Source organism: Lissotriton helveticus, chromosome 10, assembly GCF_964261635.1.
Source record: "Lissotriton helveticus chromosome 10, aLisHel1.1, whole genome shotgun sequence".
In the NCBI taxonomy this organism is placed as follows: Eukaryota; Metazoa; Chordata; class Amphibia; order Caudata; family Salamandridae; genus Lissotriton; species Lissotriton helveticus.
This window is the reverse complement of record NC_136071.1, coordinates 63,168,838-63,187,298: the sequence shown is the minus strand read 5'-3', so window position 1 is coordinate 63,187,298 and position 18,461 is coordinate 63,168,838.

Genomic DNA, 18,461 nt, shown 5'->3' with positions numbered 1-18,461 from the left:
GCATCCACATCGGATGGAAGCTGAGGCCTAGGCTCGGCAAGCCAAGCAGAAAAGAGGTCCAGATCCAACTTGTGCCAAGGGCGTTTAAGAACTTCGGCTGGACAGATGATGTCGGCTTTGCCCTGTAGCTGCAAAACGAATGGCACCAAGAAATGATCGGTCCAAGACAGCGGGACCGGCAGATGGACTATAGGAGGACTCAGGTTGGAGAAAATAGGGTCCAGCAAGTGGTCAGCCACGTGGGTACCTTTGAGAACATGCTGCAACACCTCCAGGCCTCCAGATCTGCCAGAAAACTGGCTATCTCAGCTTTCCCCCCATTCTCCAGATGGAGATTCAGGTCCCCAAGGATGTTAAAATTAGCCGCCTTACTAGCCAGAAGTCCTACTTTGCCCAATAAATCGTCCCTAAACAAAGTCGACGGACAGGGCGGCCTATAGATTAATAGGCCAGATATTGTGAAATTATGATTAAGCTTAATTTTGAAGAAAGCACTTTCACAATCCACTATATTTTCCTTGCACAGACTAAAGGAGTAAGCTTCCTTGGTGACCACCGCAATACCGCCCCCTATCCCCCCCATCTCTATTGATGATCTTCAACACGTACCCTTGAGGGGGAGCCAGCCAGGCTCTGCTACGGAGCCCTGAGTAAGCCAGGTCTCCGTGAGGAAAAGGGCATCGGCGGACTCATCAACTAAAAGATCAAACACCTCAGCATGGTGTTTGACCAACGAGCGGCAGTTCAAACTAAGGAACTGATAATCTGTGTAGCCTAGTGGAGAGAAAACCCGTTCCATTGGCGCCAGCTCAAATGCACATAATTCACAATGAAAAAAGCGCTTGTAAAAGGCCCAAGGTAGCGAGGGGCAGTTTGATGTCAGAGCTAAAAGCTCTTCCCGTGAGTACCTGATGGGATCTCCGGCAAAAGATGCAGGGGTCCTGGCGACTGGTGAAGGCATGTTGCGGACTGGCGCCGGACCGCTGCGTGGGAGCAGCTGTGCCTGCATTTGAGCAATCAGGGCCGCAACCACTAGCCTGCTACCCTACGCTCCCCCCAAGATGGCGGAAATGCTCCAGCCACCCCAGGAAAGCTGCGGCCTAATTCCTTTCCCAGCACCGTGTGCTTCCCGCGACTCCCAACTGCAGTGCAGGTAAGTTAAAAGCACGAAATAACAAAGAGACCAATAATAATTTAAAACAAGAATACAGCGCGGAAAAATGTAGCGCATTCCCGGCTCAAGCCCCAGGAGTCTGGTGACGGTCGCAGGCGCAGCTTTGCCTGCATTTGAGCAATCAGGGCCACAAACACTAGCCTGCTACCCTACGTTCCCCCCAAGATGGCGGAAACGCTCCAGCCACCCCAGGAAAGCTGCCGCCTAATGCCTTGCCCACCACCCAGTGCACTGTGTGCTTCCCGCGACTCCCAACTGCAGTGCAGGTAAGTTAAAAGCACGAAATAACAAAGAGACCAATAATAATTTTAAAACAGCGCGGAAAAACATAGCGCACTCCCGGCTCAAGCCTCAGGAGTCTGGTAACATCAAAAGATTAATGCTATTACGGCGTTAACTCCTTTTAAATATGTTCCCCTGTTTTAAAAGCAGCCTCTGGCACTAGGAGGGAACTCAAGCTTGAGTACAATTTTCTGAAGAGGGAAGAGCTTAGCATTAAAAACATAAGCATTATACAATGGTCACATTTTAGGAAGGTCCCAGCGAATCCATTCTCCAAAATATAGTAGTTCCATAGATCTCTGCAAGGGATTAGTACATACCCATGTGCATGCTCTGGTGGTTACCTTGGAAAGGTTTAGGTCATCATTGCATTGTGTCATTGCACACTAGTCTCACATGAGTGTTAACGTGTGTGCATGCTTGCTCACGCATGCCAGCGTTCTTGTAGTTACTGTTTTGTTATACTTCATTCTTAATTTGCCATTCAAAGATGGCTAATGGCCACTTTTGAACAAATAAATTAATAAATACGTTATGCTTGCTATGCTGCACAAATATGCACAAGCAAGCGTTTTACAAGATATGTGAGATTGTAAGCAAGTGGCCCTGTAGCAGTGTACAGCTGTTGAGTCCTTGAAAAAAAGAATTTAAAAAATAATAAAGTAATAATACGGTGAGTAAGGGTTTGGAGGGGACAGTTAGTCCAGCTAAGCAGATGTCCAGAAGTAAGCAGCTGAGTAGAAGTGTGCAACGAAAATAATTAATCAATAACTAAAAAAACACAGGGGTGAGTAGGAAGAGAGATGATTTGGCAACCAGGGGGCAGTTATGCGAAGCTGGTAGAAAGAGACCAGGATTTGGGGAGGTAGAGATGGGGGAAGCGAGAAGGAGTGTTAAAAGAGAAACAGAAAAACAGTCCCTTTACATTGGCAGTGGAAGGATATTACTCATACCCTTGGAAGGTTCTTCACTGAACCCCAACCTGTTCAACTCAACATGATCCCTCTGGCCAACATCATCCTCTCTTACGCCGTTTACACACAACTCATAATCTCCCTTTTGGATAGGACCACCAACACAGGAAACAAATTCCATGCCTGCATGACTGAAGTTGCTAACTGGGTGAAACCAACTGTCTCACGCTCAACACTGACAAGACAGAAGTAGTGATCTTCTAAAAGAACACCTCACCATGGGACTCCAACTGGTGACTAGCTGAACTCTGACCCACACCCAGCAAACCTTGGAACAACAAACGGGACAAGACTGCACAAGCCAACATCGTCACGGCATCTTGCTTCCAAATCTTGAATTTGCTGAGGACGATCCTTAATTGGCTCCCAACTTCCAAAGCAACACTAGAAAAACTGTCACTTACATCCTAGTCACCAGCAAGATTCAGAACTCGGCAGCCTGGCTATAGGCCCTGGCCCTCTGTGTAGAGTCACCCACCAACTTTTTGCTTTATCCTCCTCTATTTTTTTGTTGCATTTGTTTTTGTTGGCCTTAATACTGCACTTTATTACTGCTAACCAGCTTGTGTGTTTGTGCAATCTACCTAAAACATGATTAAATTGGCATCTACCCAATTGGCATATTTAGTTTACTTACAAGTTACTTGTAGAGTGGCTTATTGCATACCCATGGAATGTAAATGACATTATACCAGTGTGCCTGCAGCATGCATAGTGCCACCCAATTAAGCAGCACCTTAAAGCATGTCTCAGGCCTGCCACTGTAGGCTGAAAGCAGTTTTAGACTGTGATGTCTACTTAGCATTTAAACTTCCTTAGCAATTACATATATGTCACATGTAAAGTAGGCCCTAGGTAGCCCATGGGGCAGGGTGCTTTCTAATCAAATGATTGGACATGTACGTTTAAGAGTTACTTCTCCTGGTAATGAAAAACACCTAGTTTTGTTTTTACTACTGTACGAGCTACCCCTCCTATAGGATACCATTCAGGATTCTGTTACATTTAATAAGTAGTAATTTCCAATTAGGAGCAGGTTGCTATATCATGTTCAGTAAGTATGAAATTGTAATTTGTCATCTTAATGGCAAAGCCGGAATTTCCATTACAGTTTTGAAAATGCCACTTTAAGAAAATTGGCATTTTCCTGCTCTTTGCCATTTTGTGTCTGCAGCCTGTCTTAGGTCACATGACTGGGTGCAGCTCACAGTAAGATTTTGCGAATTCCTCCCAGACAGTCACAAACTTCAATGGGCCATCAGCCGGCAGGATGAGGGGGTGTAGCAGAGCAAACCCCATTGCAAATGAATAGCCTGTAACCTGTCTCTAATCAAAGGTCCTAACAACACTACCGTCACTGCAGCCAGCTTGGAGCCAGAACATGCAAGTCAGGAAAATCCATGCACCTTTCCAGAAGCTTCTTTTACCTTCCTGAAGATGGGCACCAGGGCATAAAAATAGGACATTCAGACCCACTCCTATTTCACTACAGGACCTACAGAAGGACTCTCAGAGGACTGCCTGCTGCTGTGACCTGTTGTCCACTCTGCCATACTGCTGCTGTACATGGAAACACTGTTTTGCTGCCTGGAGCCTGCCTTGACCCTTCAGAGTCCAGCCCTGCTATTGAGCTCTCAATTTTCAGATGCACCCAGTATTACCAGAAGTGACTACAAGAGCTAGTTTGCTGGCCTCCAGTTCAGAGCCACAGTGACATACATGTCTACCACCATCTTGAGTATACAAAAAAGGCAAAAAGTCACACAAGGGTTGAGAGGTAATGTTTACCCACCAAGCAAGAAGTACGTGTAGACCCTCCAGGGAAAGATACGTCCTCCCAAACAATATATATTCATAAACAAAAGTATCCAGCCCTATTGAAAGTAAATAGGAGAGGTAGGGGCACAATTCTCTATCAGGAGGTGAACTCAGTTAACTGCTACTACCCCTATTGGGAGCAGTTCCTCTTTTTTATAGTAACCCTCACACTCTCTAGTAGTGTCTTGTTCATCATCGGGTTCCCCCATGGCTCCTAAATGCCAGGGTGGACTCAACTGTGTTTCAGGGAGCACTTAAGAGAAAAGGCTAAGGGGGCTAAAGATAAAAAACCACCAACAACTCCCAGTATCCCTTTAATATGGAGTAGTCGTAGCTATTAAAAACAGAAAAAAGGGTGTCCCAAGGATATGATGGTCCTATGACCCTAGAGTACTTGCCAACATGTTTCAGCAAACAAACAGCCCTAGGGGTCCATGGCTTTCCTCAGGGCAAAACAGCAGTGTAAATTCCCTCCCTGGAAACAATAAACACAGACAAATAAAAAAACGATTTATATTAGAACAAAACGCCTATGGATATACTTATCCTCAGTGTGGCGTTATATCGGTCAGATGTCCAACCTGTAAGAAAGTCAAAATATACACTATTTGTGATTATGCTCACCAACGGCACAGCATCATGCTACCTCACCAGTTTTACATACTTCTCCTTAATAAATCATCATGAGTTTGTGTAAAATAAAAAGAAAGTGGGGTAGCACATTCGATATTTTTCCAAATCATGTGTTAACCCAATAGTAAGGGGTACCGGGTTCCTAGACCCGTCCCGCGCAAGTCCAAAAGGACTTATTATACCCACACAGCAGAAGGCACCTCCCTAAAAGGGCGAAAACTAAAATGTAAAAGTTAAAAAGTTAACATGGAGATCAATACTTTAAATATTGTGTAACTTAGACAATAGAGAGTGCAATTGGAGAGTCTCACCAATCTTTGGAGGACAACACGCTTCCCACGAGTGCAGGCAAAAGGGCAGTCCTGTAGTCAAACACTAAAGGATAACAAGAAGTCAAAGGGGGGTGGTGGGGTCCCGATACTCTGTATTTCTATCCCGACCAATTGTCCTATCCATGACTTACTTCGTCAAGGATCCTGGCCCCGTGGATTCACCTACAGCGTCGTGCAGCTCACAGCGTGCATGCCGACATTATAAAGGGAAACCCGCTCTCAGGTGATTCACTCTGTTAGTGGCGTGGCGCCCAATAATTACGTCTAATCACAGTAGATTACGGCGTCAGTCAGAAAAAACAAGGGTAGAAGGAAAATGTAGTGAAGTTACGTATCTGATGTAATACGGGCGGATTGCAGTACTCACTAAATATGGCACGTTGCCAAGTAAGGACTCCATATCACCACTGCCCTAATGCAGTCAATACACCTTATTCCCTAGAAGTGCCCTAATACCCAGGAAGTCAGTGTGCAAGAGCATCCACCAGTTAGTGGGCTAGTGTTCAAGTTTCTTCAGTATCCAGTGTACCATTCTTCCAAATCTTAAGCTGCAGCTAGCCCTCTAGCCCTATGTCTAATCCCATGCAGGTGTCAAGACTGAATTCTGAAATTAACCTTCCAACTTACACACATGTTAAAAATGAACCGAGAAAAAAATCCCTGAATATGTACATGTGTATTTTCAACCAGTCAATTTTATCCAGAGTACCCTTCCAACCCAAAGCTCAAGCCGTTGCAGTAGTATAAATTACACAAAGGCAATCACAGGCACATCACAGACTGTATAGACCCATCACTAAAACAATACTGTTCTTCCTTGCACACATGGTAAAGCACTTGCTACTAGATACTACAGGGCTCTCACATGTACAGATGGTAAAAAACAATCAACTGCCCAACAGATTTAGGTACTCTTTTTTTTATATTTCTTTTTATTGAAAAATATAGAAACAGCAAGGTAAAAAAATATATTACACAAAGTGTCAATTCAAATTGGGAAGGAAAAGTCAATACACTGAAATCAGCAATCTATGTATGGAAGGGGAAGGGGGGAGGACAGAGGGAAAATCAATACACATACAATAGAGCAGTCAGAATGCGTGGTCAGGGGGAAAGTGGGACATCAGTATTATCTGTGATAGGCTGTGCACAAATATCTCCACGGTAGGTAATCCAGGGTCCCCATATTCTACACCACTTCCGGGGCCGACCCTGAGCCAAATACACAGTTTTTTCTCTAAACATGCACCAATCCATGTTTTCCTTCCATAATTCAACTGTAGGTGGCTTTTGGGATCCCCACAATTGAGCAATATCGCGCTTGGCGATCTTGGCCCCCAGGGTCACCCACCGTGTCTGGGCAACGTTATAATCCGTGGGTTCCCAAACATTCAATAAACAGCGCCTAGCTTCCGGTAAGAGGGCGACCCCCGGTACTTCCTTCATTACATCATGTACCCTACTCCAGAAGTCAGCAACCTCACGACATTCCCAGATAATATGGAGAAATGTCCCAATCTGGCCGCATCCTCACTTGCACAAACCCTCCTCAAAAAAGCCCACGTGTACCAATCGGGTGCCCGTGACGTATATCCTATGAAGAATCTTAAGTTGAAACAGTCTGAGTCGAGCTGGAATTGCGACCTCTTTGGGAGAGGAGATCGCAGATTGCCAGTCCTCGTCATCCAGTTCAAGGCCGTCACGGGTCCACAAGTCCCGAAGACACAAAAGGAGATCCGTCCTATCATTTATTAATTTTTTATAGACTAGGGAGATAGTACTATCGGGCACATAACCATCTAACAATCTATCTTCGAGCGGGGATGACTCTGGAATTACCTCCCCCACTGGGAAAACCGACCTCAAAGCATGCCAAACCTGAACGTAACGGAAGTATTCTGCATCAGCTAGTTCATACTCCTTCTTTAGCACTTCAAACAATTTAATCTGGCCCTTCACCCAGAGGTCTCCCACCTTACTGATACCAATGAGATCCCATTTATCAAACCCCTTGGTCTTCCACGGTTTACCGAGTTTATCAGAGCCAAAGAGCGGGGTCGCTTGAGTCAAGCGGTCTTTCCATCCCATCGAACTAGTTGCATCCTGCCACAGAAGCACTGCCGTCCTGGTAGGTCCCGACAAATCCTTAATCACCGATCTAGAGTATAGTGCCCTGTAATAGTTACCCCCAGGTAACAGCCATCTATCCATTGCGAAGGCGGGGTTCAATTCGGGACCATACATACCATGGTTAATGTCTCCCAATTGAGACGCCCAATAGTAACGTTTTATATCAGGGAGAGCAATCCCCCCCGTCGTACAACGGGAGCGTCAGTTTAGCAAGTGCAATACGAGGTCTACCATCCCAAATCAACTTCCTTTGAAGACACTCGACCGCACGGAAATAGCTAGCCGGAACTACATCAAGTGTTTTGGAGAGCATAAAGAAAACGAGGCAGAGACATCATTTTAAAGAGGGCCGCATGACCAAGCGGTGAAAGCGGAAGCTTACGCCAACCCGCGACATCTTGTTTCAATCTAGACAAGGGAGGGAGGAGATTATGTTCCTACCGAGTCACGGGGTCCAATGAAATATAGATACAGAGGTATTTAAACCCCGTGTGCGCAATCTGGATGGGGCAGTTATTTGGGGGAAGAGGAACATCACCTGAAAGGACCTATAGATAGGATTTGGTCCAGTTAATGATTAGACCTGAGTTTCTACCAAATTAATTCAAAACATCGCACAATACTATCAGTGATTTCCGGGGCGAAGTCAAATACAATAAGATATCTTCTGCATAAAGCGAGATGCAATCTTCAAACTCAGAGGACCACCGAATACCCTTCATCGAGGGCTCCCACCGGATCCTCGCGGCGAGGGGTTCGAGAGCCCGGGCGAACAAGAGCGGCGACAAAGGACAACCCTGACGAGTTCCCCTCCCAAGACCAAACGGAGCAGAAACTCGGCCATTCACAACAATTTGCGCAAGGGGGTCCTCATAGAGCAGCCGCACCCAGCCAATAAAACCGGGTCCGAACCCAAACTTAGCCAACGCAGCCCATAAATATGGCCATTTCACGGTATCGAAAGCCATTGTGGCATCAACGACGCCAAGATGGCCGGCTCACGCAACGTCGCAGCTCTCGCGAGAACACCATGCAGTCGCCTAAGATTCAGGGCGGTATTTCTATGCGGGATAAAACCGGATTGATCTGGATGTATCAACTCGCTAATGACAGTGATCAATCGGGTAGCCAATACTTTCGCAACAATCTTAGGTTCAGCATTTAAAAGGGATATAGGTCGATACGACGCACACTTATCTCTCGGCTTCCCCTCCTTATGGATCACCACAATAGTCGCCAATCGCTGATCACGGGGGAGAGAGCCACACTCCCGAGACTCCAGAAACATATCCCGGAGATAGGGAGCCATCTTGTCAGGGCGCAACTTGTAAAGTTCAATAGGCAGGCCATTGGGACCCATTGCTTTCCCCGAACGCAAGGAACAAATCGCAAGAGCCACTTCATCAGGTGTTATAGCGCGTCCATTTGGTCTCTATCGATGTCAGAGAGACACGGTAAAGCAATATCACGCAACAATAGATGTGAGTCCTCCTTCGGCCTGTTCGACACAGAGGAGTACACTGTCTTGAAGTGATCTGCAAAACACTGAACTATCTCCATAAGGTCAGAAATCCGTGCACCAGCAGCCGTCTCAATCACAGGCACCACCCGATTAGCTCGATTTTTCTTATCCAGCCACGCAATCAATTTACCAGCTTTGTCACCCACGTCATACAGACGACCCTGCTGCTCCCTACTCATGGCCTTAGCCGCATCGGTAACCAATGTCCTATACTCAAGTTGTTTTAGTCGCAAAACATGGGTCTTGGCACATGCCCCCCCGCTCCAGGTCAAGCTCCAAGTCCGCAATCTCTGTCTCGAGCTTAACCACCTCCTCATCTCTCTGTTTCTTAACACCTGCTATCAATGACAGGGCCTGACCACTAAGGACGGTCTTGAAAGCCTCCCAAAGCGATACTGCTGACGAAACAGAACCCTCGTTTTCCAAAAAATACAGGTCAAGAGATTTTACCAGAGCAGCCCGAGTTGTAGGGTTTCGGAAATACCAAGGGTTAATCGGGGCAACCCATCCCTCGGACCCGGAATCTAACTCTATACGTAGCCATAGAGGAGAATGATCCGAAATTCCCCGAGCTAAATGCTTGACCTCAGTGACAGAAAGAGCCTGCGCAGCCGGTACCAAAACATAATCAATCCTGGAGAAGCTACCGTGAGCGCCCGAATGAAACGTATATTGCCGTTGAGCAGGATGTAGCAATCTCCAACAATCCACCAGACTTAAAGTGTCAAGGAATCCATGGAGCCAGTTCTGTGATCCCTTTAGATCCCTGGGCGGGTGTCGATCAACCACATCGGAAACAACTGCGTTAAAATCACCACCTAGAATCAGTGACCCCTCAGGGAGAGCGAGAATAATCCGCCCCAAGTCCGCAAAAGTAGTTGATTGCAGGCCAGGGGGGACATATACCGAAACCAGAGAGAGGGTGCGGCCCTCCCATCTACCCGTAAGAGCGACGTAGCACCCTCTATCATCGAGAACTGTGGAGTCAATCTCCAGTGGGGAGAATTCTTAATGAGGATTCCAACCCCTCTTGAGCCGGAGGAAAACCCAGCATGTGCAACCAAACGATACCCCTTCCTATTCATAGCATGACAGGTATTACCAATCAAGTGTGTCTCCTGAAGAAGGACCACATCAGGGGAGAAACGTTTCAACAGTTGCAACACCACCCGACGTTTTATCCTATCCCCCAGCCCATTCACATTCCAACTCATTAGTTTCAGCCCTCTACCCCATGCCGAAAAAAAAGAAGATCCATCCCCAGAAAGAACTCTTTTTTTTTTTTTAATCTTTTTTTATTTATTGCAAGAAAGAACAGAAAATACAATGATAAAATCATCTCAATTGTACTTATATGCATAATTCTCTGTACATATTATTATCAATATAGAGAGAGAAGAAAAAGGACGAAAGGCAAATGATTACAACACAAATTTACAAAAGGTCATAATGAAAAAATATATATAACATGTCGGTCTCACGAAATATTAATCCGTTTAGCTAATAAATGTTCCCCATATTTTTTCCCTTCCTTTTAGTGCTTTAGGGCCTCTTAATTTGGCCAGTGAGAGTTCCATAGTATGTATTTCATGAATAAGATTCCACCATTCCATGACGCTAGGGGGTTCTTTCGAAATCCATGTCCGCGCGATGGCCAATCTAGCACAGGCGAAAATGATAGATAACAGATCTTTGTGTATACTGTTAGTGTCTTGTATATCTAACAAAACTAAATGAGCAGAAAGTGTAGGCATTGGTATATGCTTCCTGTTGAGAACATCAGTTATTCCCAACCAGAAGGTTGTGAGTTTTGGGCACTCATAGAGCATATGCTCTATGCCTGCTGCTTCCATATTGCATTTTGAGCATTTAGTGCGTTCATTAGAGATGTTACCAGAAGTCCAGCTAGAAATTCTTTTGGGCGTATAGTATATTTGAGTGACTGTCCTATAGAATTGTAGCCTTAGATTTGAAGACTGGACTACTCGATTTATTTGTTTTAGTGAACTCGCAACCTGGCTTGGGTTGATATTTATTCCTAGCCTGTTAGTCCATTTGTCTGCCATTTTCCCACAGTCACCGACTTGACCTTTATTAAGAAGGATATAGCTCTTGCTGATAATGGCTTTAGTCTGATTAGAGTAAATAAACTGTAGAATATCTGAATGTTCTACGCTCTCAATTTTCTTTTTATTGATTAAGAAGTCTTGTATCTGCATGTATTTAAAATGTGTTGTCTCTTTGATTTTATAGAGTATTTTTAATGTATTAAAGCTCAGAAGGCCATCTGGACCATAGAGATCCCCAAGCTTGTTAATGTTCTGGTCTATCCATTGAGTGCACGCGCCATCTGTGAAGATGTTGGGCAGCCCTGGGTTACCCCATATTGGGAGTTCAGCATTAAAAAAAGAGATGTTATCAGTGTCAATTATTTGGTCCCAAATTCTTTTAATGGCTCTAGCAGTCTTGAATTTGACTCTCTTGTAGTAATTTGGGTCGTGTACCCTGAATAGGAACTGGTTGCTTTGCGATCCTAGCATAAATTGATGGTAGAATGTGGGGACATCTTTAGACAAAAGGCTACGTATGCGTTGTATAAAAGTGGCGAAAAAGTAAATTTTTAGATCTGGGAAATTTAGTCCCCCTTTTTCAATAGATAGTTTCAATACCGTCATTGACCGGCGAGCTTTTTTGTATCCCCAGATGTAGCTGCTACAAATACTTTCTATTTTCTTAATGTATAGTTTATTTCATTGTAGAGGGATAGATCTGAATAGATATAGTATTTTTGGAACTATCTTCATCTTTATTATATTAATACGTCCGATCAGGCTGAGAGGTATTTTATTCCAATTTTTAAGCATAGAAGCAATATCTTTAATTAAGCAAAGAATCATAATTTAATGGAATAATTTTCTCGATGTTGGAGGTGAGTTTCACTCCTAAATAAGTAGCATTTTGGCAAAGCCCTGTTATCGACTGTGTGGGTTGATAGTTTGCTATCACTTGCGTTTTATTGACATTGAGTCTATAGCCCGATATAACGCCAAATTCTCTTGCTTCCTTGATTATTTTAGGTATAGCCCGCACTAAGTCAGTAGTGTATATAGCTATATCGTCAGCGAAAGCTGTAATTTTTAAACACATGTCTTCATGTTCTATTGGGGTTATGTGTTCTTGAGCAGTTAATGCATTTAGGAATGGTTCTAGGGCTATTGCGAATAACAGGGGTGAAAGAGGACACCCCTGTCTAGTGCCTCTTTTTATTGAAAAGTTGTCCGAGTTATTCCCCAAATAGCTGACAATTGCTGTAGGTGTCTCATACAGAGATTGGATCCATCTTAGATATTGCCCCTGTATACCATAAGCCAGTAGTGTTGCCCAGAGATACTCCCACCCCACTCGGTCAAATGCCTTCTCTGCATCTAGCATGACCATTCCGAGTGGGGTGAGAGTAGTCGCCGCAACATCAAAAGCGGTTATTGCAGTGTTGACATGGGTGGTGTTATCTCTACCTACCACGAATCCATGTTGTTGGCAGTTGACTAAGACTGGCATTATAGGTGCTAAACGATTGGCAAGTACTTTGGCGTAGATTTTAGCATCAGTATTGATTAATGAGATTGGCCTGTATGATCCCTGTTCTTCCGGTGGTTTATTCTTTTTTTTAAAAGAATACTATTTTGGCTATACGCCATGAAGCAGGGGCGACTCCTGTTTCTCTCACAAAGTCTATCACTTGTTTAAGTAGAGGGAGAAGTTCCTGTTCACAGACCTTATAGATTTCCACAGGCAAGCAATCTTCACCTGCAGCCTTGCTTTGGGGGTGCCTTTACAGCTATGCCAAGTTCTTCAATAGAGATTTTAGTACTAAGTGGTCTAGTTATTTATGAGTCCAGTCTTTCAGGTGTGTGTTTCTCTAAATATGATTCCATTGTTTCTAGAGTAGGTATTTTTTCTGGGGTGTAGAGGTAGCAGTAGTATTTAGCAAATTGTTCCAGAATCTGTTCTGGTTTGCTATAGACTTTAGAATCAAGCCCTTTTATATTTTTAATATTAGTTTTTGCCTTTTTATCCGCTACCTTATACGCCAGAATTTTCCCAATTCTGTCACCGCCTTCATATTGTGCAAGTTTGTATTTATGAATTTTTGAACTACATTTTTCCCTAAGGGTTTTCTTGAGAGATGCCCTTAATGAAATAAGTCCAAGACTTAGCTCTTTAATGTTGGTTTTGCCTTGTATTATAGCTTCTGAGAGTTGTTGCTCGGCTAGAGAAATATTTGATATAGTAGACTTTTCTAGCCCTCGTTTTTCAGCATTGTCCCTGAAAATATATTGCTGTGTATAGCCTCTAATGCTGCTTTTACATGAGTCCCATACATAGCTGGTAGCAGTAGAGTTGATATTGAATGATATATATTCCTGTATATGTTTTTTGATACCAGAGATATATTTATGGTCCATTAGTAAATATCTGGGGAATGTGAACTGCCGGGCTATGGGTTGAGTGTCTACATTTTTTAATTCGAATAGTATCGGGTTATGATCTGAGGTAATTTTAGGGCAGATTTCTATTACACAATTTTCTAAGAAACAATCTGTTGCCCAGATCATATCAATTCTAGAAAAAGTTTGATGTGGGGAGGAGTAGTATGTGAAGCCGGCCATAGTAGGATGTAGGACCTCATAGTAGGACCTCACTTTACCCATCCTATTTCTAGTTCCTTTGCTTGTGGAGTCTATAGCATAATTCATGACACAATTGAAATCCCCCATTATCAATAGTTCCCCCTCCCAATCCAATAACTCAATAGTCAATTGTTCGTACAGCTTAGGTATATCTAAGTTTGGCCCGTAAACTATACAAAATACGTAACACTTTTGATTAAACTGCAATTGTACTGTTGCCCACCTGCCTTTAGCATCAGCAGCAGTCTTAATAACATTTACTCTTAGCCATTTTTGTTTTAGAATAGCAGCACCTCGAATTGATGCCCCTAAAGTAGAACAAACAACAAGATCATAACCCATTTGTGATAAAAGCCTATGATCTTGATATCTAATATGAGTCTCTGAAAGAAATACCATATGTGGTTTGTACATATTCATTTCTTCTTGTACTAGTTTCCTTTTGTCTTTATTATTGAGACCGGCAACAGTCCAAACTAAACATTTAAGAGAAGACATAACTTATATTGTTGTTTCTCAATCTCTCCCACAGAGCGCTTTCATTACCCTTATTACTACTTTTTAAACATTTCTTGTTCTTGCAATAAAATGTTTTCCCCTTTTTTTGCCCAACCCACCCAGATGGCTTGATTCCACCCACCCACCCCCTCATCCTCAAATACTCCTGGGGGGGGCACCCCTCTATCCCGGCTGCCACTGGTAGGGCAGCACAGTGAAGTTATGAGCATGAGACCTGCTCCTCATCGAGAAAGAGAGGAGAGAAAAGAAAAAAAAAGAAAGAAAAAGGAGAGGTGAGAGAAAAAGGTAGTCGAGATACTTATATTCTAGTCATAATGAGTCCTCCATTAGTAATAACATTTCATTATAATTAATTTTCAGATTTCTCGAATAATCAGTTACATCTTGTTTCCTCCTTTTGTTGAATTTTAAATCTTTTTAATCCTTTTCCCTCGTCCACCTCTCTAGAAAGAACTCAACACTTCGATGAAACGATCTAAGGATACGGTACCTTGCGAGAAAACACCCACACACCCACAACAGAACCTCCCATCCCCCCACCAACTTCCCATTACAAAGCCCCCCACCCTGCACCCCTGCGTAAGACTAAAAAGCCACCCAAACTTGCAGTGTGCCTGTCGCCACCACATTTAACTAAACTATAAAAAGACACTCAGAGGAGGAAAAAAGACCCACCAATAGCCCCGCAACCCCCCAAATATACATCAAATCACATGTCAGGATTATCGAACCACAGTTCAAGGTCCAAGAAAGATCCCAGGAACCAAGCAGCCGGCGACTATTCCTGTTCCGCCTGTCCGCCCTCCGCTCCGCCAAACCGCTTCTCCGATGGATGTTGGTTCGGTAGAGTGTCCAGCCAGTTGGCCTCCACCTCTGGTCGATCAAAAAAATAAGTCCGCTCAGCATGTTCAATCCTCAACTTGGCCTGGAAAAGCATGGCATATTTGAGTCCCATATCACGCAGTCTTCTCTTCAACCCCAGGAAACCGAGTCTTTGCTTCTGGACCGATTGGGTGAAGTCCGGGTAGAAGCTGATATTTGTGTTTTCAAACTTTGTAGGTCCACCCATCTGTGAGGCCTGCAGGATAGCGTCTCTATCACGAAAATTGAAAATCTCCGCAATGATAGGCCGCGGTGGGGCACCCAACTTCGGTTTACCGCCCGGAACTCTGTGAGCCATTCAACCGTAAAGAACTTAGTCAGTCCTTTAGGTGCGAGGTGGCCAACAATAAGGTTCTCAACAAAGAGGTCAGCTGCAGGATCCTCCGCCTTTTCCGGGACCCCAATAATACGGACATTGTTCCGCCTAGCCCTTCCTTCATAATCCTCCAGACGACGTGTAAGGAGATCACTGGTGGTCTTCAGGTGACGGACCTCCGTCTGTAGGTCAACGACATCACCCGTCAGACTAGAAGTCTTGATATCCAGTGATTTGACCTTCTCATTAGTTTTTGCCAGATCTGTGCGGATCAGGTTGACATCAATCGCCACAGTATCGAGCTTATGGGCGAGAGTCTCCATTTGTTGCCCTAACGAGGATGTAATCCCGTCAATAGCGGCCATGACATCTTTCAGGGTCAGCTCGTTAGCCGAAGTCGGTGGATCTCTCGTGTCTTCCTGCGACCTACCAGATCCGGCGGGAGATCCCTTAGCTTGGGCATATCGATCCATGATATTAGTCTGGGTATAGCCACCCCGCCGAGTGGTCTTAAGTTTCTGCTTTTCACCCTCTTGTTTCCCTGTCATTGCGGGAGATAGGTTAATTTGAATAGGAGAGACGAGACAGGAAGATGGCGGCCCCTGGTCCCCTCGGGCGGAGCCAACCCCAGCCAGGGGGCACAGGCCGAACGTCCTCCAAACTCAGCAAGACGATGAAAAATCACACTTGTGGGCGTCACTGGGCAGCCGTCCTCAGGGGGGGCACGGTGCCAGTCACAGTTCTCTCTGAAAGCAAAACCGAAAGTGAAAGCAACCGGACCAGTCGTCCCAGCCCCCTCACGCCGATGTTGTTCAACTACGGCCAGGACACCATGCCAACTCCGCATCACGGAGATGTAGGCCACAATCTTCCAAGCACCGTAATTCCGGCTCCCGGGATCCGATTCAAAATCTGAAAGCAGGTTTCACCTCACTTGTGGTTCGCCTTCACGAAAACATCAATGAGGGACAGGATAAACGACAGGATAGATGCGGGAGGTTACGAGGGTCTCGGAAGCCCTAAGCTCACGCGGCCATCTTGGTTGTGCACAAAGCTCCTCCCCCGATTTAGGTACTCTTGAATGCAAAATAAAATATATCTGTGATAGACACCACATTTATTGAATTTGCTGAATTAATACTGATGCTAGCAATTGATAGAGTAACGCACCAAGATTAACAAAAACTTAAACCACAAGGGACTTGGGAAATTGCCAATTTAAAGTCTATATGTCTTTCATAGAGAGACTGTAAAATATTTCCTGCTTCTGAATATGGTTGCTCACAGCTACGACGTATCAAAATGCGAAAACAAACCTTTTCCTGCTCTTTTGTGATGACCTTGGGAAATGCAAGATTTTCTTGACTTTCCCTTGCCTTGGGCCATCTGTCTGCCCAACTCCCTGTTGGCACACAACACTGCACAAGCACAGCTGACTATGTAACGTTACAGTGTAAAGGGTGTCATTAGAATTAAGGCACACATCCTGACTCTGTCAAAATACTAAAATATGAAAAGTGGTCCATCTGGCTTTATGAAGGGCCTGCATATTAATATACATAAGCAGGCCTATTATCGTTGACAAAAAAAAGTCATCAACAAATATAATCAAATGTATATCATATAAATTCACACATTACAATATCAAATAAAAGGATTTTCATGTCTTCTTTTTAATAAAGCCTTACTCAAAAAAATAACATCCCTGAGTGTTTCTTTTAACATTTTCAGACCACAACGTGCAGTCACTCCAGCTGAAGAGCACACACCTCCAGGTTCAAAAATATGGTAAGCTGTCCTGAAATCATGGATTTGATGATAAATGAGACTTGTTTGTTTTAATGTTGCTGGGGGCTACTGTACTCCCTGCAGCCCCCCACAACATTAAATAATGCGTTGTGGTCCCTCTGTCCCTTCTAGGAGAAACACCAGTATCTAAAAGTATAAACCCTTGCAAGGCTCTATGGGGCACCCCTTCTCTAGATCAGTGAATAATAAACGAGAGACTCCTGCTCATTTTTCATTTAAAAAATATATATATTCTATGTGTTTTGGGGCGCTCCGGTGCCCACTCGGGGACACCCACACCTGTTTTTTTTATGTTGGGGCTCTGCTGGCTGCAGCTGGTTATTATTTTCCTTGGCACCCACAATATGTTTATAGTTGGGTGCCACCGGGTGGAGCCCCAAGGTCTCGGTCAGCCTCCCAGCCACCACTGTAGTGGGAGCTCACGATTATTCCTAATTTTTACAATGAGTGCCCGGGTACCATCCGCCACATGCACCTAAAACATTAGTGGCCATAGGGGGAGCCCCAAGGTCCCGGTGCCCCTGCTGGCTCCCTAGTCAGCACCCATTTTGGTGCTGGTGAGAAATGAGTTCATTGCTTTGTTCCTCTTGAGCAGGAGCAGGATTTTTTTCTGATCCTGCACCAGCGGGAGCAAAGTTGTGTTTCCTGCCGGAAGGGTATGCTTGTATTCTCTTGGGCAGGAAACAGCAGTTCCCAAAGGGTGGGGGCCCTGGCCACTGCTTGGATTGGTCCCCAGGGAATGGGCTTCCCGGAGCCTCATAGAGGCTTATGGAGGGGCATTTGGCTGCCTTCCCTAATTATAACAAACAGTCCTGGGGGATGGTGTCCCTGGGGCCTCATTGAGCTTTTGGAAGGAGGTAACGCACATCCCTTCTCTAATTATAAAAAAATGGCTCTGTAGTATGGGTAATACAGGGTCTCATTGAGTCTCGAGGAGAGGGGCCACATGTTCCTTCCTCTAAAAATAAAAAGTTCCACAACACCTTGGGCCCTGGCCAGCCCCGGGGGCTTATTTTTAAAAAGGTCGAAGACCACCATTTGTTTTATTAGAGCTGTGGATTTGCAGATCTTTTGAAGAGCCATGGTGTTGCTAAAAAGTTTTTTTTTATCTTGTCCATCCCACCTAACCTAGGGGTCAAGGTATTCCTACACTGCCCCATAAGATTTTTTTACTTCTACTGCATTACGGTGGACTGAGTCCCTGAGTCCTAAAATTGCTGCCTCACATTTTGTTGAAGTGGGGGCAACTAATCATAACTTATCTAGAGAGCTGCTACCTCTGCAGATCCTCCACTGCATCATACATACATATATTTTGAACCTTCATTTCTCAAAAATTACTAGGGAGAAGCGTGGCTCAGTGGTTAGAGGCGGCAGAC